This window comes from Lepidochelys olivacea (genome assembly GCF_965140295.1).
Source record: "Lepidochelys olivacea isolate rLepOli2 genome assembly, chromosome: 4".
Taxonomy (NCBI): Eukaryota; Metazoa; Chordata; order Testudines; family Cheloniidae; genus Lepidochelys; species Lepidochelys olivacea.
The window spans coordinates 14,716,709-14,740,205 of record NC_140414.1 but is presented as its reverse complement, the minus strand read 5'-3'; the positions used below and the strand labels follow the sequence as shown (position 1 = coordinate 14,740,205).

The 23,497-nt window shown below is 46.3% G+C and overlaps 1 long non-coding RNA gene across 1 annotated transcript in view; it reads left to right on the top strand.

The window, feature by feature from the left end:
- The window catches only part of LOC311519745, a 112,635-nt gene that overhangs the window by 6,162 nt on the left and 82,976 nt on the right, over positions 1 to 23,497 (top strand). The window contains exons 2-3 of the long non-coding RNA XR_014711363.1: positions 11,650 to 11,776; positions 14,828 to 14,922. This is a non-coding gene — a long non-coding RNA (uncharacterized lncRNA). The remainder of the gene's footprint in view (positions 1 to 11,649; positions 11,777 to 14,827; positions 14,923 to 23,497) is intronic.

The window sequence follows — 23,497 nt, the reverse complement described above, 5'->3', positions numbered from 1 at the left end:
CATCTCAGGACAGTGCATCTCATGCCTTCCAACCAGCGGAGTCTCCTTCTGCTTTCTCGCCCCAGACATATCATCTGGTCCACTCTCCGCAATGGTACCTGTGGAGAGAACATGAAAGTGGTTAGTTACCTTTGTCCGCGTTGCTGGAACCCAGACATTCCGCTTCTTCTTCTGGAGGTCACATGTTGCCAAGCTTCTTCACTGGCCTCTTGGCTCCTCTGTGCAACCTGCTCTAAATCTTTAGAGCTTTGTGCCCGTAGAAGCCTATCCTGACTTTTGTCCAGAAAATCCTCTGTTTCTCGTATGCAACGCAGGGTCGTTATCTGTTGCTCCAGACCTTCAATCTTCTCTTCCAATATGGAGACCAGCTTGCACTTTGTACAGACAAAGTCGCTTCTGTCCTGTGGAAGAAAGACAAACATGGTTCCCAAACTGGGGTTTGCAGAACGTTACAGGGGGTTGCCAGAAAAATTTTGCTCATGGCGGCCAGAGGACCCCGGGCGTTGGCGGCAGCAGGTGGGACCCAGTTGCAGGGCAGACAGCCCGAGCCCCAGGGAGAGCGGGGCCGGGCAGTTGGGGCTGGCAGCCCGAGCCCTGCCCCTGTCAGCAGGGGAGCCGGCCGCCCGAACACCAGTGGAGGTCAGTTGACCGGGGCGGTCAATGGGGTCCAGCAGCAGGAGACCCATGGAGTGCGGAGGAAATTTAAACTTAAATCTTTGGAAATATTCATTTTTAGGAGGGGGTTCACGAGATTTCGCAATTTAGTGAAAGGGGTTCACGGGCTGTTAAAGTTTGGGAACCACTGCCTTAGCAGGTATAATCCTCAAAACCTGCAGTCTTTAAATACAATCCTAGAGGTTTCATCCGACGCAACACATCAGGGGACAGAGCAAACCCTAAAGTACAAGGCAAGCTGTACATGATATCAGGCCATAAACTGGTCTCTCCACTATTGGGTAGTGCCAGGGGGAAAGTTCATTGTGAATGTAAAGTGTCTCGAAGGTGGAGCTGCACCTTTGGAATTGAATGTTCACTTCCCAGGATCATGGGACTGCTTGAACTTCAGTAGCACAAATAGCTGCAAAAAGGGAATGTTAAGTTTGACAGTGGATTCTCAATTGGTTATGTAGTTGTAAAGTTAGCTGTTCACAATACACACTGTGTTTATTATGGATATTATTTATCCATTATATGAATTATTATTAATATCTAGCATTATTTGTATGGTGGTAACACCTAGAAGCCCCTGTCACAGACGAGAACCCCCATGGTGCTAGGTGCTGTAAAAACACTGAACAGAAAGACCATCCCTTCCCCAAAGAATTTACAATCTTGTTACATAAGCCATCCAGTTGAGGTGGACAACCCATGACCTAACCAGCCCAGTGCAAACTGTACACAATGACTCCCAGTGAGCTGTTCAGGAACAATTTGCAGGTTACGACATTTTTTTGTTGAAACAAAAGTAGGGAATTGTTTCAAATAACAAATGCATTTGAGGATCTTTGTAAGCAGACAAGATGGCCGCATTGAAATTGATAGAATATGGGGTGGGGGGTTTCCAATGCAAATGATTTGCTCAGAGCACTTTAAACAGGCTAGTAGGGCAGGTGCTGAAAAAGTTGAGAAGCAGCTGGCTTTACGTATTCTGCTACTACTAATTTGATTCTGCTGAAAAAAATACCTTTCTTCCCTGTGGCGGCTTTGTGTGTTGGCCTTTTTACTATGTTTTGATCTACTTGTTCACAGATAGCACATTTTGGGGCCTTCTGGTTTCAAGTAATGATGTAATAGTATAGATAGTCTGTGAAATCTCTCTCTCTCTGGCTTTTATTTTAATGCTTTACTTCCCTCATCCAGAAATGGACAAGGGAATGCAAAAGCAAGTGGGAATCAGTGAAATGATAGATTGAGTGCAAGAGATGACAACATTCAATATCATTTACTGTAACCCTGTGTTGCTTTGGCTATGTTTTCCTTCCTTCCTTCCTTCCTAACAAAGAGCAGCAGGAAGTGAATAGAAGAGAGACTATTATAAGCACCTAGGTTAAAATACACTACTCAGTAGTCGGTCTTATGAGCCAAGCCAGGTCCTGGGATGATTCATGGTTGGGAAAGGGGGTTGAGAAGATCTTCCTTCCCAGACTGTGGGGTGGCTGCAGAGATGCTCCATGGCTAACATAGGCTTTGTGTTCTCTAATCTGTCCCCTGTGGGAACTGGAAGGATAAACTGATCCAATTCCTCACCTCTTTTCCAGTCTGCACCCTGACTCCTCCTGCACAGGAGGAGTATAATTTATCACATGCCCTTTATGATAAACAGCTTTGTAATGCTCCTACTAACCCCACCTCTTCTGGAATAAACTGTGGACTAGATCCACAAAAGGATTTAGGTGCCTAACTGCAGCTTTAGATGCCTAAGTCCAACATTTAGATCCTCTAAATCCCCATTTCAGCTGCTGCCTCACCTTATAAGGGCCTACATTTCCCTTGGTTTCCAGCAATAAAGTCCACATATCACCTAAATGTCTGCTTCTGGACATGTGCATAGCCACCTAAGCCCTGACACCTGGCACTTGCCTGAGTGTTCCCCCACCTATCTTACCTGCCGGGCTCAATCTGGTAGGCATGCTCAGAAGCCACCTTAGGGCACATCTACTTGATTGAGCTCCACCCAAACCAGAGGCAGTGGTGCCCCCTCCTACCTGCTAGTTAGAGCACTCACCAAGGATGGGGAAGACCCAGCTTCAGCTCTGCTGTGACTCAGACAGTGTGGGGATGGAACCCAGGTCTGCCCAATACTCCTTGAGTGCCCTAACCAGTGGCTGTGGGGCATCCTGGGCTGGGAGGCTCTCCTGTTGATGCTGTTCTATTTTGTTTAAATAAAAATTAATTGGGCCAGAGTGAGACAATGTGAATAACTCTCTAGCCCAGTGGTGAGGACATGTGGCTGGGATGGCCATGCAGCCAGGTTCAAGCCCTGGTTCCAATGGCTGGTTGAGTATTTTATACAAAGGAGGCAGCTTCACCAGGAGAGTGTGTGTTTGATCTGATGCAGAAGGCAACAACCCTGAGGGAGCCCTAGCCCAGTGGTTGGTGCACTCACGGAGCAAGTAGGAGCCTTAGTCCCTACTCAGGCAAAGTGGGGACTTCCACCTCCTCTTCCTCAGCTTTTTGTGAGAAAGGGCAGACCTGGCTTAAGTTCCTAGCTCCAGGAGACGGCTCAGGGCTGTGAATCCCAGGCAGCTGCAGGCACCTCCCTTTGAGGCCTTAGCCCCACCCCTCTTCTCTGCATTTCCTTCTGGTTAGCTTAGGTGGCTCCCTTCTCAGTGTGCTGGCTTTAGCTCTCCTCATGCATTGTATAGGGAGGCTGGCCCTTCCCTTGGGGCGGTGGATTCTACTAGGCAGCAGGGTGCCTAAAGATAGGTGTTGCAATGTTGAGCCTAAACGCCCTGTGTGGATCTTGCCCCAGGAGCTGCTTCTCAGCAAAGACATTTGGGGTTCACTGGTCAGGCCTCTTTGGTGAGGTAAACCAAAAGAAAAGTTATCAATACATTTTAAAAAACTAATGATGGGTAACGTTTCCAAACACCCTCAATTCAAAAACCCTGCCTCTGTCCCCCACCGCCACCTTCCCAGAAAATTCCTACCCTATAATCAAATGTGGCAGTTGAAATCTCAGGGTGATTGATTTCTTCCTGGGGTCGTTAGGAAGGTTGGAAATCAGGCTTATAATGGGACGTGATCGTCCACCTGAACTCTGGAGCAGCTACTTGTGTCCCACTATGTGTTATTTAAAGCCTATTTTATAATAGAATATGGTATTGCAGTATATATAATTTATAGTATATTAAAGACCATTTCATAATATATTTCAATCTCCATGATAAATAGTCAGGGCAGTTTCGCAGCTTCTATAGTATCACTATGGCAACATCCCTTAGAAAAAGTAGGACGATTCTGTGATAACAGTGATTGGTCCGGAGCAGAATAATGCAACTTGTCAATTTACAGCTTTAACTAGTAGTTTATTTTTCTCTTTGTAAGGTGCTCCCATTTCAATTTCATGCATGCTTCACTGACAATGCCACTGAAACACTGCCTGCTCTTTGATCTTCAAGGGCTGGATTTTCCAATGAGCTCCCATTTAGGCACCAAAATGAATCAGCCACATTTCATAAGTGCTTTGCACCCAGTAGCTATTGCTGAGCTTGTTTGAAAATTTGGCCTCAAACAAACTCCTAAATAAGTCAGAGGGAGCTGCTGGGTGTTCAGCACTTTTGAAAATCAGGCCACTTATTCAGGAGCCCACTTTTGAAAATCATGGCCTTTGTGTCCTACTCGGTGTTTGCAAAAAGAACAGGAGTACTTGTGGCACCTTAGAGACTAACCAATTTATTTGAGCATAAGCTTTTGTGAGCTACAGCTCACTTCATCGGATGCATCGCTTATGCTCAAATAAATTGGTTAGTCTCTAAGGTGCCACAAGTACTCCTTTTCTTTTTGCGAATACAGACTAACACTGCTGTTACTCTGAAACCTACTCGGTGTTTAACACTCTTGAAAATTTGGCTACTTATTTAGGTGCTTAAATTTGGACTGAGACTCTGTATGCCAACTATTTCATTCCCTGCACAATGGTCAGCAAAACAGATACCCTGTTCAATATTGAAGGGGACAGAATGTTTCAAAAAATAACATTACTCCTTCCCATTCAAATGGAGACGTGCCTATCAAATGTCACCTGAGCAGACCTAGAAAATTACCATAACAAAGAGTGAAAATCCATGAATCCCTGTTTGCATAATCATGTGACATTGTTATGTTAAACCCTCTGAATGGATTTATCCTTTACCTGCCCTGTTCATAGCTATTCTATTCCTGAAGAACAGGGTTTGAAAGATTTCACAGACCTTGTCTCATCTGAAGACCAAATACCTACAATACCACATGCCCCAAGAGACTCATTCCTGGTCATGTTTGTTTAATTCTCATTGGCACATCTTTACTCCCCCAATAAATCAGTTTTGGCCACAAATTAGTTCTGCCTGTAATTGTATGTTTACTTGCAATAAATTGTTCAGGCACTAGATGACCCCATATGTTGTGTAGAGTCCCAAGCAGAATGCCATCCCTGGTAAACAAGGACAATGCTAGAACTTGAGCTGTGTGGAAATCTGTCTCTGCAGTTGTAGTTCTGTTTTCTTTAATCAAAGCTATTATAGATTCTGTCCCCAATCAAGTCTGTCCTCATCCAACCAATTCTCCATTAATTCTCCTTCCTCCCTTTGGCAAGGTTCTTCTTCATCTGCAATCACCACTTCTACTTCTCTCCGTTAGCCTACAAACTCCCCCCTTCCATTTGAACCCTACTTATCCCTTAAAGAAACAGCAGTGCCTGAGAAGCTCTCCTCACAGCCCACTCCATCTTGTTAAATGACCAGCAACAAATGACCCGACTGCTCATTTTCTTCCTGAGGCAAGGGCTTGCTCAGCAACTCTCTGCTATCCAGCCCTGCTCAGTTCGATGGGGTTATCCATGGGCAGTGCTCCCTACAGGGTGTGTGTTTGTGTGAATTCTAATGTGCACAAATATGTTGCACACTACCTGACCTGTGTAGATTCTGCTGGCGTGGATTCCTTAGTGCACGTTAATGTGGTCCTGAATTATGTTAATGTACATGGGGAACTCTTAATGCACACTGGCAGGGTCCACACAGGCCGGTTAGTATGCACCACACTGATACACATTAGAATTCACACCTCTGTAGTGCGCATCACTACACCACATAGACCAGACCAACAATTGGTGGGGAAAAGAAGCCAAATAAACTATTTGCAAATATCACTTCACCAGCTCTAGTCAAGGCAGTTGAAATGAGATGATGTTGTCTTGCTTTCAGTCCCTGGAAGCTGCAGGTCCCTTGGTTCTGCAGTTCATTTTCCCCCTTTGTCCAAAAACAGAGCACAACAGCTGACCTTCACAGAGTAAAGCCCATCTGCTTATTCAGGTTTTCGCTTGAAGCGGTGATGGTGGGATGAATCCACGCCTACATGTGGAATTCTGGGTTGCATCTATTAATATGTCATTGATATTGCCAACTAATTTCTGTACTTTTGAAATATATGATGGGGACATTGTTAGAAATGTAAAAAAATACATTTCTGGAATGAAATCCCCTTTTAACCATTCTTATTGAAGTAGTGACAGGTGCGGTGCTGCTGATTCCAAGGGAGTGAAATGCTTCCAAGAAACAGGAGCAGAAAACATGAGTTTTGAGCCTCTTCTTTTTGTTCTGTGTTTACACAGCACCTAGCACACCTAAGGCTCCTAGACACCATCACAACAATAATAGCGGGAGGATTTCATTTTCAGGGTACGTGCTCATAGAGATACTGGCCAAGATCTAAAATACGGGAACACCTGAGTGCAGCTGCACACCCCACTTATCTGGGTGCTTCATTGTGGACTTTGGAGCCTAACCATAGGTCTTCCTCTAAAGAGAAGATTTGGAGAGCAGTGGGGAATAGTTGGTGGAACACCCAGCATTCCGTCAGTTCTGGTGCTAAGAACATTCCATATGTAGCTCTGGTGGAGCCAAGAGACGCACAATCCCTAAAAAGAACAAACTTTTACAAACATCTATGAACATGGACACCTCAGACAAGCCTCTCAGAAAACTCAGTGGCACCTACAGATAGCTCTGCTTTAAATGCTGAAGAGCATCATTGCTGACGGAAGTGTTTAAAGGGCTGCAGTTCCTTCTCACATGCCTGTGCTTTTCAGGATGAATCCTTGCTGAGAGTAGCCCTTTACTTCCACCACATCCACAATATTCTCATTTCCCCTAGAAGATGAATACTTTCTTTTCCAAGGACCACTGGACCTGTTCCTAACCACAACCTTTAAAGTGAATGAACTGTGAAATTATATAGTTAATAGACAGTGGGATAATTAAGAATAATACCACAAAGGCCATGTTTAAATGATCTCTGCATTCCAACTTCTCATATTTCCCTTTAGACAACTACATTTACTTCAGTATATATAGAGAAAATTAGCTTTGAAAGTGCTGATGTGCACGAAGCCCTGCTATGATTCCTTGGGAATGGAGGTATTGTGTTCCAAGAGACTTTGTAGGGGTTACTCACATCTGTTCATCTTTTCAGGACAGGCCAGCCAGAACAAGACCATGGGTAAAATTTTGAAAATCAGCTCCTAATGGGAGTTAGGCACCTAAATGGATCTGGGCCTCAAGTCACTGTTGAAACTGGGAATTAGGTTTTTAAAGCAGGAAGATGCCTTACGAACTTTATCCCATCTCTCCTCCAACCCCCAGTTCCTACGTGTAATGCTGCTGTCTTTCAACATACTGCAACTTTGCTTAGCAGCTGCCTATCCAGTTATTCAGAGAAAGCTCATAAAATGCCATTCAGCTGGTTCCTGATGAAAAGCAAGCTACAGCCTGTAGAAGAACAATGTAGTTTGTGTCTGTTTCAGGAAATGTTGTGCACGCAGTATGTACATACACAAGATTTTCAGATCAGAGCATTTAAAATGAGCCTCCCAAGGCACAAAAGTAATTAACCTGATTTTCACAGGTGATGAGCACCCATTGATTCACTGAGAAGTTGGAGCCGGGCTGTGGAAAGAGTTGCCCCAGGGAGCCCAGGCCACTGTGAGGAGCCCTGGACCTTCCACCTGCCCTGGGCAATGCGCTCCAGGGGGCAGGGACATGGGACCAGGGCCTCTCTTGGGTATCCAGGCCCCCCATCCAGAGCAGGTGGAGGGGTTCCCTACAGCGGCCTGGGCTCCCTGGGCGCCTCTTACCACAGCCTAGGGTGACCCACACGTCCCGTTTTGGTTGGGACAGTCCCCTTTTTAAGCCCTGTCCCATACGTTCTGACTTTTTTGGCAAAACAGGGTGTTTGGCCAACTTTCTCTTGCCAACTGTTCACCAGTTGTCAAGAGCAATCGGGACAAATGCACAGTTTTGGCAAAAAGGGTCTCGGGGGGCGGGGGGTGGGAGGGGAGCGGGAGGGGTCAGCAGCGGGTCTCAGGCCAGCCCTGTGTGTGGTAGAAGAGCGGTTCAGGCCAGCTCCGCATGGGGAGAGGGAGAGGGACTCAGGCCAGCTCTGAACAGGGGGTGGAGGGTTAATAATATGGTCACCCTAGCACAGCCCAGCCCCGGCTCCTGGCCTGGCCAGGGGGCAGGGCCTCAGAGGAGGAAGAGGAGGAGCAGGGGGTGCGGCCAGAGTTCTAGCACTGGTGGTCCTCCCACTTCTATACAGGTTCCGTCACTCCTGCAGGGGCCCCCAAATTGGCTGGGGCCCCTGGTCATGGGGCCTGCCTTAATCCGCCACTGGTGAGAGCTGCTGAATGCTCAGTGTTTTGAAAATCTTGGGATCATATTTTCAAAAGTGCTCCGCACCCAGCTGTACCTTCTGAGACCAATAGGAACAAATGGCTTTAAGCTGTTCTGACAATACAACCATTTTCTTACATGCCTAAATGGGAGCTCTCAAGCTGAGCTTTCTTAAAAATCGGGCCCTAGGTGATTAACTTTAGGCACGTAGTTTTGAAAATCCGGACACATGGTAACTACAGCATTTGTGTTCCAGGTGCGGTGGGATAAAACCAGTTTCCAAATAAAAATATTTTATACTCTGTTACATACCATAAAATAGTTTTTCTGTAGCATATAATGGATAAACAAAATATTGAATAGTGTAATATGAAGGGCTTTTTGGCATGAGTTGGAGACCTTGAGACATGACATCCTCATTCATGGCTCTACCACTCATAAGCAAAGAAATTATTTTGATATCATGCCTATTAGACATTTAATCCACTATAGGACACCACCATGCATTATCCATCCTTCTCTCTAATCTGCACAAACCTATAGATAGACAGATACAAGATATCTAGACCCGAAGAAGAGCTCTGTGTAGGTCAAAAGCTTGTCTCCTTCACGAGCAGAAGTTGGTCCAGTAAAAGAAATTTCCTCACTCATCTTGTCTAGATAGTTAAAATTATTCTGGTTATATACATGGGAAGATAAGACTATAGTAGGCTGTTTTGCATTCAAAAGCCTCAGCTTAATTAACAGACTGAAGGAGACTTGCATGAACTAGCTTTGTAGTGTACATGCACTGTGGAGTCATCTGTTACCATTTAGAATTTGTACTTGAATTCAGAACATAGAGGGCCCTACTCTGATCTTTTGATCCAGCCTGCCTCTATCTGAACTTGCAATATTTAAGTCTTAAGTTGTCCCAAGGGGATATGGACTGTGTCAAGAAATCTGCTCTTTGAAGGTTATCCAATCAGCATGTAGGAGTTTAGGTCAATATATATTCTACTATTTCATTCCTGGTTGTGTTTAAAAAAAGATCAGTATTGTATTCAAAGGAACTCTCATTTATCCCATGCTGTATGTTAAGCAGATGTTCCTTTTAATTAACCAAGATATATAGGTCTGAGTATAACTTCTATTCCAGGTGTGCAATTAATAATGAGTCACTCTAAAAAGTTTGGAAGTTCTGTTTGGATAAAGAGGAGGAGCAGTTCTGTGACTCAGATCCTGGCTAAAACCAAGAATCAGAGAGAGAGAGAAAAATAAAATACAAAGTTATCCAGACATTCTAAACTCAGAACAAAAGTTTCAGTGAAAGTTTGTGTCATTATTTTCTGCCCGGCTTTTTATTCTGACCTTGTCAGATCTCACCAATTAAGCCGGGCTGGGTTAGGTCAATACATTGATGGGAACTGTCCAAGGGAAAATAAAATAAAAATCTTGCAGAAAGTGGTTGTGGGAATTCAGCAGGTGGCTCTCTTCCCTCTGGGTGAATGTTGAAATAATTCCACAGCTTTTCAAAATGGCTGCAAGGGTGCTAACGGCTGAGGATGTATATTTGCACTACTATTTGTTATAGTTTTGCTTTCCATGCATATTCTTTGGAGTAAAAATAACTCATTCATTTGCAAACAAAGGTGAGATCCTCACCACTGCTCTGGCCCCATTGCGCTGGGTAAAAGGACTGGAGCAGTGCAAAGTCACCATCAAAGCCCCAGATCTGTGAGGCTGTAAAACTGCGACAGACAGTTGGGCTCAGGATGGAGCCTGGCCTCTGGGACCCTCCCCTCTTGCGGGGTCCCAGAGCTCTGGCTCCAGCCCAAGCCTGAATATCTATGCTGCAATTTTACAGCCCCACAGCCTGAGCCCCGTGAGCCCAAATCAGGTGACACAGGTGTCTAACTGCAGTGTAGACATGCCCCAAGGTGATTTAAGAATGCTTGAGCACCAGTCGCTGGCCTGCAAATTCTGTGCTTTGTCATAGAAGAGGTGCAGTGTGGAACCTCCCACCAAATGAGCCAAAGGAGATGGGATTGTATAGGTTTGATCTGCGAGAATATCTTTCCTTTTTAAAAGAAATCTACCTGGCTTTATTCAGCTGAGAAGATGAGCCAACACATTTTAGACAACTTGTGAATTGGAACTAAGGGGCCAGTTAGCTGTTTCTCTAGTTCTGATCGGCTGGGTTGGGATTTTCGCCTGTCGTACTGGAAGGTATCAGAAAATTACCACTTTTGCTCTAAAGCGAAATGTTAGAATCCCCAACATACTGGCTTTAGGGTTACACTTTAATCCTATGTGCTAATATGCCAGTTTAGTGGGTTAATGCAGATTAGCTGAAAATAGCTTTGGCATTTACAGATTTTCCAGTGTTCCTACACATTGTAATCTCTTTGCTTTGGATAATGTTTATTACACACACAGATAATAGGTTTAGTGCTTTTATGACCTCTGCAGCAAATTCTTTTGGTGCTTGCATTAAGAGCTACTCTTGCTTAGCTTCCACTCCAGTCATTAATCAGTCTGGCATGATTACCCTGGTCACACTCATTCCACAGAGTCTCCAGTGCTCAAGCCCCTATAACAGTAGGTTGGATAGTTAACAAAATAAACATTTTGGCTTATTAAGCCCATTCTATGCACCTGTGATCAACACAGGAGCCATTTTCAGCCCCGCACAGAGGGGAACCCTCTACTCTTGGCTCATACGCAGCTGGCCAGAACCTGCTTTGTCTAGATTGCTGTTGCGTCACATTGCTGGACATTGAAGCCCAGGCTGGCAGAGATCCTTGTTGGCTACAGAGAGGCATTCAAAACATGTCCTTCCCCACTTATATGGCTGTATCATGAAAGCCACCATATAGCCACTTTCCGGCCAAACTCCATCTTCCAAGGGCCTGTTAACCCTGACTGGCTTCACCAAGAGATTTTGTCAGTCTCCTGAAAGTCCGTGTGTCCCGCTCCTGAGTTAGGAAGCCCCAGGAACTGCTCAGCAGTTGCAGAGAGGAAAGGCCTGTTAGATCAGCTAGGGCTGCACCTGCAGCGCTACCTGCCATCTGTCCCTAAGAGTCAATATGCCGCGAATTCTCCTCCTAGAAAAGCTAACCTCTAACTGCAGTACATACACTGACCAACTCCAGGGCTCTGCTCTTTTCGTTTCTTAGTGTTTGACTTGCTCTGTTATTGAGCTAGTCACAAATAAGATTCTTTTCGTTTGAAAAAAACCAAACCCTGTGGATTGATTGCTTTAGGAAGTTTTAAATGGCTCTTTGCATTCCTTTGGCTACAGCTTCTCTTCGACTTGACAGACAGCAGCAAAGGCAGCAGTGTGACCTGCTGGTTAGGAGAGTGACTGGAGACTCAGCAGATGTGGAATCTCTTCCTGGCTTTGCTACTGACCTGCTGGGTGGCCGTGGGTGAGTCACTTCTTCTCCGTGCCTCAGTTTCCCCTCTCACCCTTTGTCTGTCTTCCCTGTTTAGATTGAAAGCTCTTTGGGGCCTAGAGTGTCTCTCAACATGTATATGTACAGCACCTCGCTCCATTCGGGCTCCTAGCCACTGCTGTGATACAGAATAATGGGGAACCCAGAGTAGATGAGAAGGATGAGAGCTCTGGGCCATGCTACTAACTACTACTTGTTATTGCCCTGCAGAGAGCCAGGAGGCACCATCGGGAGCAGAACCGTGCCTTGCGGGTATTCACAAGCTGCTGGTGATAGCTTTGAGTGTTCTCACAGCTGGGCGAGCTGATTGGGTTAGGGGAAAAAAAAGAAGCCGGCCTCTCCATGGTGCATTTGACCTTCTGAAATCAGCCTGCAGGGCTGGGAACTGACGGCTACAGAGTGGGGGTTTGGTGTCCTCATCTCCCTATCATAAAAACCATAGGTTGCGGTTATCAAAAGTGCTCAGTGTTGGCCTAACTCTGCTTCTGTCGATGGTGTATTTACCACTGAAGAGACCTGTGTTCCCTCCTCAGTGCCTCCTAGCTCTGTGACTTGCAGTCCATGCGTGACAGTGACTCCAGGAATTGGCCGCAGAGAGCCTGTACATAGAAACACTACGCTCTGCCTCTGTAGGACTGAGGCGAGTCAGCCCCATATCAGCCTGTATTCCCTGCTCTGTGCCTCCTCCCACCACTGCCTGCAGTCTGTGTGCACCAAGGCCAATATGGCTCCATCAGGAGCTCTATAATGACCAGACAATCATAAAGGAAGCCTACAAAATGTGGAAACAAGGACGAATTACTAAGGAGGAATACAAAAGAATAACACGAACATACAAGGACAAAATCAGAAAGGCTAAGGCACAAAATGAGTTAGGCCTTGCAAGGGACATGAAAGGCAACAAGAGGAGATTTTTTAAATACATTAGGCCAGTGGCTCTCAACCTTTCCAGACTACAGTACCCCTTTCAGGAGTCTGATTTGTCTTGTGAACCCCCAGGTTTCACCTCACTTAAAAACTACTTGCTTACAAATATCAGACATAAAAATACTAAAGTGTCACAACACGCTATTACTAAAAAAATAGCTGACTTTCTCATTTTTCCCATGTAATTATACAATAAATCAATTGGAATATAAATATTGTACATACATTTCAGTGTATAGCAGAGGAGTATAAACAAGTCATTGTTTATATGAAATTTTAGGTGTACTGACTTCTCTAGTGCTTTGTATGTAGCCTGCTGTAAAACTAGGCAAATATCTAGATGAGTTGATGTACCTCCAGAAGACCTCTGTGTACGCTCAAGGGAACCAGTGCACTAGGAACAAGAGATAGATGAAGGAAAGTGTAGATCCTCTACTTAGTGGAGAAGGAGATGACATCAAGAAGGCGGAGGTATTTAATGCCTATTTTTCTTCAGTCCTTACTAAAAAGGTTAATAGTGACCAGATACTCAACAAAATTCACATTGCAAGGGGGGGAAGGAATGCCAGCCAACTTAGAGAAAGAACAGGTTAAAGAATATGTAGACAAGTTGGAAGTACTCATGTTGGCAGTGCCTGATGAAAAACTAGCTGAAGCAATTGCAGAAATGTTGGCAATTATCTAATCCAGTGCAGAGGGTGGGACTAGATGACCTCCTGAGGTCCCTTCCAGCCCTACGTTTCTATGATTCTATGAAGGCCAGGAGACTCCAGGGGCAGCCATGTATATTGAGGCAGTTGCAGCCCCACCTGGAGTCCTTGGTGGCAGCAGGTGGTACTGCACTCTGTATTACAGTAGACACAGTACACAGTTTTCAGAGTAACAGCCGTGTTAGTCTGTGTCCGCAAAAAGAAGAGGAGGACTTGTGGCACCTTAGAGACTAACCAATTTATTTCAGCATAAGCTTTCGTGAGCTACAGCTCACTTCATCTGATGAAGTGAGCTGTAGCTCACGAAAGCTTATGCTGAAATAAATTGGTTAGTCTCTAAGGTGCCATACGTCCTCCTTTTCTTTTTACAGTACACAGTGTCTACTCTACAGTGTAGCTGAAAGCTGTGGTGTTATGAAAGGGGTTAGACCCATTAGCTCTAAAAAATTCAGAGCAGAATTTGACCCTATCTGCCAGGGTGCTTGGCAAGGGAAAGCTTAATATCTATCTTTGATACAGAATGGGAATGACTATAAGCAGGTCTGTTTTACTAAGGGTTATTAATTCTGTTGCTAAGAGTTAGTCCCTGTGCTTTTTGTTTTAAAGTTCTCTTTGTCCTTTGAGGACTATGTTTGTTAACTGATTGTGATCAAAGCCTGAGTTGTCGTCTATAGCTTCTGACACCTTAGGCGTCACAGCAACAGAGCTCTCTCCACCATCTGTGATGGCTTGGAAAATGGGAACATTATCATCATTTTCTCTGCCTTCATAGACTCAAAAGGTAACATCAACAGCAGCCTGAGTCATTTTTTGTGCAGGGATTTTTTTATTCCCCCCCCCCATTTTGCTCTCGTTTGGGAAATAACGAGAGAGCCTGGCTTCCATGTGCCTTTTATCAGTGGGGAGAGCTCTTCAGAAGGACTCATTAAAATAACGAAAAGGTTTCAGAATGGTTAATTAGGTCCACAGCTTCTCACTGCCCTGTGGTGAGCGAGTACTCCAATCTACGAAACACGGAGATATAATCCTGTGATGGCTGGTCTTTCACCAGCTCCTTTAAAATAGACAGAAAAACAGCATGCTGATACTACCAACCTTGGATGGGTTATCTGCTTCATTGAGCATGATCGATCTGCTCATTGGGAGTGGATGGATTTCAGATGAGCAGGGTGGGCGGAATTTGTTGGGTACACAGGAATCGTAGAGGGGTTTGCAAGGCACATTGTCATTGGGGTGAATTTAAATGGGGTGGGGTGGGACAGGGAGTTAGAAATCCTTCGGTTAAGCAAACATGATGGAGGGGAAAGGAATTCAGGCTCCCCAAGCTCTTCAAGCTGTGCTGTCAAAGAAATACATTTTCTGATTAATCCGTCTCTTCTGCTGACAGGTTGCATATGGTGAACTGAGTAATAAATGCTTGCTTTGTGTGACTCCTTGTTCCTCAGAGTCTGAATTCAAAGGACCATGGTATGGACAGAAAAGGTTAGTTTCAATAGTTTTAAATGTATAAAACTGAAGTCTATGAAATCCATGTGTATGTTAAGGTGTTTTAGCTTTCTGTGCAGAATTAGGCCTGAAGATTCAAAAGTGCTTTGTGGGCACCCACAGTCGGGGAAGGAATTCACTGCTCAGCTCACGTTTACACACCTAAACGATGTGATCAGATAGTCAAAAGGGTTCAGCTCCCATTGGCAATGATGCATTGTGACCCTATACCCTCTTTATGCCAACAGGCAAAGGACCCACTCAAAACACTGCTGTCAAAATACTTAGTCAAACAGTGTCTTATAAGGTATCACGTAAAAACTGATGCCACACTGGTCATGAATATCATTGTTTGATGTACATACAGGTTGTGTATACAGAGTTATATGTGTGTGCTCGAAATATGTTCTTATAATATGTTTGGGAGGCAATGGATAAACAAGCCTGCCCTAGACAAAGGAATGTGGCTTTACCTGTCTGCTTGGCTTGGTTACAGGCAGAGGACAATGAAAGTATATTTACATATAGGGTAAACAAAGCTAACGAGCATCAGAGGAAATAGTTTGATAAACACTGTAGAGGACACACCAGAGTCTGAACCCCTAGAATGTCTTCTTGCAGTGCTTAATTTGTGCCAGGGCTTGCCAGGGCTGAGCTCTGGCACGTCTAGGCTTGGAAATTCATAGCCCTGGCATCTTGGCTTGCTGCGTCAGTTATGAATATAAAAAATTGCTTGAGCCCTGGCATCTAATTGCTTGAGCCTTGGCACTTCTTTCTTTACAAATTAAGCACTGCCTTCTCGGGTCGTGAGGCAAACATAATGGACTTCGCAAAATATAAAGGGAGTAAAAAGACATCCTAGTTATCCATCACTTAGGGAAGAAAGGGACCAGCAGCCTCTGATTCTGTGTAAAGTGGACCCTCCTACCTGAAGGACTGAAGTTGCTGATACCTTAATGTAAGTGAGAAACTGCTTTATAGCTTGCTAAAATTACGTTTTTGGCACTAGAAAGTGTGTTTTGTTTGTCACCCTTTTTTATCCCTTTTAGTCTTGCTTGGCATCACTTAAATCTGTGTGCGTTATTAACACGCGTATTCTGTTTTGTTAGAAAACAATCTCAGTGCTGTATGGGAAAGTGAAGTGTGGGACCTCAGCTAAACTAAGAGATTGGTGTGTGCACTGTCTCTCTGGAGGCAGCGAATTTACTAATTTCTGTGAGTGCCCAGTGAGAGGAGCTGGACATGCAGAGAGATGTCGCTGGGGAACTCGGATTTACTGATTGTTACCTGCAAGGTCTATTGGGAAGAGATGGGGTCCACCTGACCCAGAAAGGGAAGAGCATCTTCATGCACCACCTCACCAGCTATGTTCAAAGGGAGCATGTGACAAAAGCCCACAGGACAGCATGAAAAAATGCAACCTGAACAGAGGGTTAGATGGTGGAGGTGGGGGTACATGGAAAGCTACAATAGGGTCATAGGTGCAGCAAGGAGGAAACCAGTGGGGAAATCTGCTCAACATCTTAGATCTCTATGCAAAAATGCAAAGAATATGGGGAATAAACAAGAAGAACTGGAAGCATTGGTACATACACCAAATTGTGACTTAATTGGCACCACAGAGACGTGGTGGGTAAGTCTCATGTCTGGTTAATTGTTATAGAGGGTATTAGCTTGCTCAGGAAGGACAGTCAGAGTGAAAAGGAGGTGTTCCATTATATATTCAGAATACAGGCACATTTTCTGAGGTCCAGCAAGAGGTGGGAGGCAGACCAGTCAAGAGTCTCTGGGCAAAAATAAAAGGGGTGAAAAATACGGGGGATGTCATGGTAGGAGTCTAACACAGACCACCACCTGAGGAAGTGGATGAGAGTAAATAACAGAAAAATCCAGAACACAAGACCTGGTAGTAATGGGGTGTTGTAGCTACTCAGACCTCTGTTGGAAAAGCAATATAGCAAAACACAAAATTTCCAATAAGGGTTTGGAATGTACTGGGGACACCTTTTCGTTTCAGAAAATGGAGGAGGTCACCTGGGAGACAGCCATTTTTGGCTTGATTCTGACCAACAGGAAGGAATTGGTAGAGAATCTGATGATGGAAGGCAATCTGGGGGAAAGCGACTATGACATGATAGATTTCATGATTTTAAGGAAAGAAAGGAGCTGGGGTGGGCTACGAACAATGGGGCAAGTTCCCCAGATGGAAGCGAGCAGCTTTCTGCCCCCAGTTCCCTGGACCCAGATGGGCGGGGGATGCCTGGGTGTGTTTGGGACCATCCCTTATTTGGGTATTGGGGGCCTGGAGGAGCTCGGTGGGGGGAGAGCTAGGAGTCAGGACTCCTGGGTTCTCTCCCTGGCTCTGGGAGGGGAGCGGGAGGTAGTGGTTAGAGCAGGGGGAGCCAGGGTTCCTGGGTTCCATCCTCTGCTTTGGGAGGGCAGTGGGTTAGAGCAAGGGGGGCAGGAAATCAGGACTCCTGGGTTCCATTTCCAGCTCCTCCACAGACTTGTTATATGACTTGAGTGAATGGCTTATGGAAAGAACCTCCCCCACACCCTGCAGGTAACTGGTGGGGTGAGGAGAAAGCTGAGGTCCCCGGGCGGGGTGCAGGGGGGACAGGAGTGAACGGAGGGCAGGACCTTGAGGGAGGAGGTGGAGCAGGGGGCAGGGCCTCAAGGGGAGGGGCCGGAGCAGAAATTGGAAAGTTGGCAACCCTAGCCAGAGGAGAGCAACAAAAATGATAAAAGGCTCAGAAAACCTTGCCTGTGAGGAATGGTTAAAAAAACAATGGGGCATGTTTGGTCTTGAGAAATGAAGACTGAGGCTGGGGGTCCATAGTTTTCAAATCTGTTAATGGCTGTCATAAAGAAGATGGTGATCAATTGTTCCCAGCGTCCACTGAAGGTAGGACAATTAACGGGCTTAATTTGCAGCAAGGGAGATGTAGGTTGGATATTAGGAAAACTTTCTGACTCAATCAATCATTCAATGGCACCGTTGCTTTTTCCAGAGCATGGTGTATGCGCCAATGAGTTCTTTGATGGCTGCTGAGTCCAACGCGTGAGTGACAGCCCTGCCCACAGGTAGGGCAGACCCACGCACAAGCAGTGTTCTGAATCCGAGCCAGCGATTCTTTCCTCCTTAGACGCCAGTCATCACAAAGCTTGATCCAGTCCACCTCGCCATGCCTCACTCCATCTACAAGCTGACTCCACCCACCGGAGCGGCATTCCGCACTCCAAGGGTCGTTAAGCTCTGGAATTGGCTTCCATGGGAAATTGGGGAATCCCATCATTGAAAGTTTTTAAGAATAAGTTAGACGAACACCCGCTGTGAATGATCTAGGTTTACTTGGTCCTGCCTTAGTGCAGGGGGCTGGAATTTATGATTTTTTAAGGTCTCTTCTGTCCTTACGTGTCTATGGTGCTGTAATTGTAAGGCAAGGTTCAGACTGGCAGAGTCTCAGGGAGTTTGCAGTTGAGGTGGACAGGGAGCTGACACACAGTTTAAGTCCCAGCAAAGCTCTCCCTTGCTGAGGCAGAGGGTAACCCGGTGGCTTACAATGCTGCATGCCCTGAGGAGAATGTCAAACGGATGTTGTTGGGTGATTGAACGCATTTGAAAATCCAGCCACTTAGTTACCTTAGGGGAGCAGTCCCCAAACTTTTGAGGGTCAGGCCCCCTTTACCCTGTCTGCACCCCCCTATGTCTCTCAGAGCTGGGGCCAGGAGCGGGGCGGTGGCACTGGGGGCGGGAGGGGCGGGGGCATGGACAGCGGTAAGGGGGATGAGGCTGGGGCCACAGCTGGGGGTGAGGCTGAGGCTGGGAGCGGGGTCAGGAGTGGGGCCATGGCCAAAGGCCGAGGCTGGGGGCAGGGGCGGGAGTGGAGCCACAGTCAAGCTGCAGTGGGGGCCAGACCCATGGCCAGGTGCGGCTCCACTCCCAGACCCAACCCCAGCCTTGGCCCAGGGCTGGAAACGGAGTCACAGCCAGTGGCCAAGGCTGGGGGTGGGGCTGGGACCAGGCATGGGGCTGGGAGCCAGGGACGTGGCTGGTGGCGGGACCAGAGCAGAGCTGGGGGTGGGGAGGGGCTGGGTGGCGCTCCTTCCCTGCCCCCTGTGGAGGCTGGCCTGGGTCCCACGGTGCCGCACAGTTTGGGGCCCTCTGCCTTAGGGTATGTCTACACTACAATCAAAGGTGTGGGTGCAGCTCAGGTAGGCATACGCACGCTAGCTATAATGTCGCTAACCATAGCAGTGAAGAGGTGGGTGCAAGCCTCCCAAGAACCCAGCGTATGTACTCTCATTCCCAACCCACACCAGGGTCCATGCCGCTGTGTCTTCACTGTGGTTTTTAGCCATGCCAGCTAGATTAAAGCTAGTGCAGGTATGCACTCACACCTTTGATTGCACCGTAGATGCACCCTTTATCTTCATCCTGACCACACTGTGCCGAGGGACAAGGAGCTGGAGCAGGGAGCTCCCAGACTGCTGCGCTGGGCATCACAAAATGGGGAAGAGATAGCCAGCCCTCTGTGGAGATAGAGGTGGTTAGGGACTATTTAGAAAAGCTGGACGTGCACAAGTCCATGGGGCCGGACGAGTTGCATCCGAGAGTGCTGAAGGAATTGGCAGCTGTGATTGCAGAGCCATTGGCCATTATCTTTGAAAACTTGTGGCGAACCGGGGAAGTCCCGGATGGCTGGAAAAAGGCTAATGTAGTGCCAATCTTTAAAAAAGGGAAGAAGGAGGATCCTGGGAACTACAGGCCAGTCAGCCTCACTTCAGTCCCTGGAAAAATCATGGAGCAGGTCCTCAAAGAATCAATCCTGAAGCACTTGCATGAGAGGAAAGTGATCAGGAACAGCCAGCATGGATTCACCAAGGGAAGGTCATGCCTGACTAATCTAATCGCCTTTTATGATGAGATTACTGGTTCTGTGGATGAAGGGAAAGCAGTGGATGTATTGTTTCTTGACTTTAGCAAAGTTTTTGACACGGTCTCCCACAGTATTCTTGTCAGCAAGTTAAGGAAGTATGGGCTGGATGAATGCACTACAAGGTGGGTAGAAAGCTGGCTAGATTGTCGGGCTCAACGGGTAGTGATCAATGGCTCCATATCTAGTTGGCAGCCGGTATCAAGTGGAGTACCCCAAGGGTCGGTCCTGGGGCCGGTATTGTTCAATATCTTCATAAATGATCTGGAGGATGGTGTGGATTGCACTCTCAGCAAATTTGCGGATGATACTAAACTGGGAGGAGTGGTAGATACGCTGGAGGGCAGGGATAGGATACAGAAAGACCTAGACAAATTGGAGGATTGGGCCAAAAGAAATCTGATGAGGTTCAATAAGGATAAGTGCAGGGTCCTGCACTTAGGACAGAAGAACCCAATGCACAGCTACAGACTAGGGACCGAATGGCTAGGCAGCAGTTCTGCGGAAAAGGACCTAGGGGTGACAGTGAACGAGAAGCTGGATATGAGTCAGCAGTGTGCCCTTGTTGCCAAGAAGGCCAATGGCATTTTGGGATGTATAAGTAGGGGCATAGCGAGCAGATCGAGGGACGTGATCGTTCCCCTCTATTCGACATTGGTGAGGCCTCATCTGGAATACTGTGTCCAGTTTTGGGCCCCACACTTCAAGAAGGATGTGGATAAATTGGAGAGAGTCCAGCGAAGGGCAACAAAAATGATTAGGGGACTGGAACACATGAGTTATGAGGAGAGGCTGAGGGAGCTGGGATTGTTTAGCCTGCAGAAGAGAAGAATGAGGGGGGATTTGATAGCTGCTTTCAACTACCTGAAAGGGGGTTCCAAAGAGGATGGCTCTAGACTGTTCTCAATGGTAGCAGATGACAGAACGAGGAGTAATGGTCTCAAGTTGCAGTGGGGGAGGTTTAGATTGGATATTAGGAAAAACTTTTTCACTAAGAGGGTGGTGAAACACTGGAATGCGTTACCTAGGGAGGTGGTAGAATCTCCTTCCTTAGAGGTTTTTAAGGTCAGGCTTGACAAAGCCCTGGCTGGGATGATTTAACTGGGAATTGGTCCTGCTTTGAGCAGGGGGTTGGACTAGATGACCTTCTGGGGTCCCTTCCAACCCTGATATTCTATGATTCTATGATTCTATAGGGAGCGGGTCCATCCCTATGGGACAGGAGACCCCAGCGAGATTCAGCCTCCATGATGAACACTGACACTGAGCTCCCCCAAGATGCAGCGTGAGAGCGATAACTCTGGTAAGGAGTCACTAGGGAAAATGTTAAGAGTATCTAAAGCTGCTTTATCCATACCCCCACAAGGAGAGGCTGACTTGAAAGGAAAAATTGAGATGCAAAGTAGCAACCTGCCTCAGACAGAGATGAAGCAGTCCTCTCTGGACCATCCGGCCGCTAGCGAGGCCTATTGTCCTTACTGCCAATGGAGAAAACTGGCATGATGGTGAGAGTTAGAAATGAAACCAACTGTCCCAGAACCACCTGGAAGGGAATGAAGTTGGCATGATTGTACAGGACAGAGAGTGTTGACAATCCCACCATAGGTACCCGTCAGAGGCTGGCTGGCCCTTTAAGGCAGGCAAGGCTCAGCCTTACTTGTGAACTACCAGCTAGCCCCCAGCTGATGGAGATATTGCACTTATTGATAATTAGTGACCCCAGCTGCAGGGAATCAGGAAGAACTACTTACATAGAGCTGGCAGCTCAGTCTAGAGGAAGAGATTGTAGAGAAGGTAGAAATCTCTTGCAGGTAGGAGGACCCACAGAGAGAAAACTGGTGGGAGAACTCCTGTGCTAGGGTATGTAGGGAGATCCCTAGGAGAATTTGCTAGGGTCTCTGGGGAAGGAAAGCAGTGAGGGAAATCCTGTTAAGATGAGAGACAGCAAAGGAAGACCTCTGCAGGAGCAGGGCAGGCTCTTGTGGGGAGGCCCTGAGGAAGGGTTGTAAAAGTATTTCAGTGGAGTCCAGGAGGGGCAGAAGAACTATCATTTGAGTATTTAGCTTGGCCTTTCAGCTGGACCTTTTGTTACCTTGGAAGGAGAGTGTACCTTGTGACTTGGTTTGAGCCACAGAAGACCCAGCCAGAGGCAAACAGCCTTCAGGAGGTGCTGGAGACAAGGGCCCCTGAGACAAGGGTGCTACGGGTGGTGAGTATGCTAACTTAGAGTACCTTAATATAGGGCCCAATTCTCAACTGGTGTAAAATATCATTGCTCATCTGAAGTCAGCAGAGCCCTGAGAATTTATACTGGATGAGGATCTGGCCCTAAGTAGCTAAATGGGCTGTAAGCATTTTGAAAATCCATTATTTAGGTGCCTAAATGGGAGCTGCTGGTCATAATCTCTTTTGAAAAATCTGGCCTGGAGTCTTAGCCAGTCTCTTCTTCTCCCAGGCAATCTAACAACATTGTGTTGGATTTGGCTTCAAAATGAATAGAGGTTTTTTTTTGTTTGTTTTTTTTTTTTTTCTTCAAAATCACCTGTGTGATTCGGGGAGCACAAGCTCATTGGCTTTTGAATAAGACACGGGGATCTGAGTGACATAGGTACTTCTGAAAATCCAACTCTAGTGGGTTATAGATAAAAAGACCCTTGCATTGACTTCCATGGAAGAAGAATCTTTTAGCATCATGTGGATAAAGACGCGTCTGTGATATTGGATATAAGCACTTTTCTATGGGAACTAGAGAGATGAAAAAATATATAGATCAAAGATCTCTGGGGTAGGGGCCATCTTTTGTTGTGTGTACAATGGTGCCCTGATTGGAGCTCTGTGCTATTGTAATATAAATAAGCAATAATAACATCTGCCCCTTTATCATAACTTAGACCCCAATCCTGTTTGCATTTATGCCCATGCCTGACGTCACATACACGCATAGCTGAGATAGTACCAGGATCAGGGCTGTACATAAGGGTCTGTATGAGCTGGTCCTTAATTCTGATAGCTACTCATGAATTGTAAGTAATATCTGTTCTCAGAGGTGGCAATTTCTTGACTGCCTTGATTATGGAATGTTGGTAGCATGCGGTAGAATGGCATTCCTTGTTTGTTCGCCTTTTTTTTCCCCTTCACATTGAGTCTGTGTGAATTGAACAGCCATGATGACAGAGAGCTATTTCCCCCCCCCCTATATATTTACTTATCTGTGATGTTAAGTGTTGTGATAAAAGTTTGGGTGGCTTCTACTTAAAACCATAAATAAAAAAACCTTTGAAATACAGAGTTCAGGCAGAGTTTCTCTCTCTCTCCCCCCTCCCCCTTTCTGTTTGGTCTCTTAGGCTAATAAGCTCTTGCTGGGGCAGGGACTCTCTCTTACTGTGTGTTTGTACAGCAGGTAGCATGACCGGGCCGTGATTTGATGCGTCCTCAAAGCTCTGTGGTAATGCACAAATCAGTGAAAGCTTGTGCTGCTGTTACCTGCAGGGACCTGTCTACAGTTTAGACTGGCATTTCTGTGCTGCTCAGCGGTTTGCTCCAACTGTTCTCCTCCCCTCCCTCATAGTTCCTTCATCTGTTTCATTCCTTATCTGCTCCTCTCATCCCCTGTACTATCCCCCTCATCCCCTTTC